This window comes from Ricinus communis, chromosome 3, assembly GCF_019578655.1.
Source record: "Ricinus communis isolate WT05 ecotype wild-type chromosome 3, ASM1957865v1, whole genome shotgun sequence".
Taxonomy (NCBI): Eukaryota; Viridiplantae; Streptophyta; class Magnoliopsida; order Malpighiales; family Euphorbiaceae; genus Ricinus; species Ricinus communis.
In genome coordinates this window covers 9,928,333-9,929,452 of record NC_063258.1, presented here as the reverse complement: position 1 = coordinate 9,929,452, position 1,120 = coordinate 9,928,333, and the positions used below count along the sequence as shown (strand labels likewise).

The following is a 1,120-nucleotide window of genomic DNA, read 5'->3' as shown; positions in this document are numbered from 1 at the left end:
ACAGGCAAAAGAGGAAGAGGTACAAAGAGACAATATCTTTTATACTTAGATGTTTAGGTTAAAGATAAGGTATGTAGCATGATAATTAATTAGAAGTTGTACCAACGTGGCACTGCCCAACACCCACATCCTGATACATGAAATCCATTGTTTATATTAATATGCAACTGAATGAGTTAAATAATATCCGTGTTTATGAAATAAAAGCGAAGAGACGCAAAAACAAAGAGCACCATTGTGAGTCCCATAATAAGTTAACTTTCTTGCTTCAGGTTTTCTAAGATGTTTTGAGACGACGTTTACAGGCATTGAGGAGGAGGATCGAGCAGCTAGGTTCAAGGAGCTGACGCCATGGAGAACCTCAATCCTCAGGCCGATGTCGATTAGAGGACGATGTACGACTTTGCTCGACCATCTTTGGATGGGACAAAAACTAGTATAGTCAGACCTATTGTAGTGGCCAATAACTTTGAAATAAAAGCCAATGTCATCCAGATAATCCAGCAGAGCATGCAGTTTGGAAGATTGCCCAGTGAGGATCCCAATGCTCATATCTCTAACTTTTTGGAGATTTCTGACACATTCAAGATAAGTGGAACAACCGATGACGCCATTCGGCCGAGATTGTTTCCATGTTCCTTAAGGGACAGAGCCAAGAGATGGTTGCAATCTCTTCCACAGTAAACAATTACTACCTGGAAGGCGTTGGCCGAAAAATTTTTATATAAGTATTTTCCTCCCGCTAAAACTGCTAAACTTAGAAATGACATATCTTCTTTTGTGCAGTTTGATGATGAAAGCATGTACAATGCATGGGAGAGATTTAAGGATCTTTTGAGATGCTGCCCACATCACGGATTACCAGTGTGGATGCAGGTTCAAACCTTCTACAGCGGGTTGAACCTTACGACGAGGCAAATGGTGGATGCTACAGCAGGTGGGGCGCTAAACAGTAAGACACCCGAGCAGGCTCAGAATTTGATAGAGGAAATGGCCATGAACAATTATCAGTGGCAATCCTTTAGGAGCCGACCAGGAAGACAAGGAGTGGTTAACCAAATAGATTCTACACAGTTTTGGTACTGTGGAGCTTCAAGAAGATTGACCAACTCTAGATGCC

At 41.8% G+C, this 1,120-nt stretch overlaps 1 non-coding gene across 1 annotated transcript; it reads right to left on the bottom strand.

The window, feature by feature from the left end:
- Positions 1 to 753: 753 nt before the first annotated feature.
- Positions 754 to 860, bottom strand: LOC112534544. The gene has a single exon (XR_003078839.2). It is a non-coding gene; the product is annotated as a small nucleolar RNA R71 (small nucleolar RNA).
- Between the last annotated feature and the right edge of the window lie 260 nt (positions 861 to 1,120).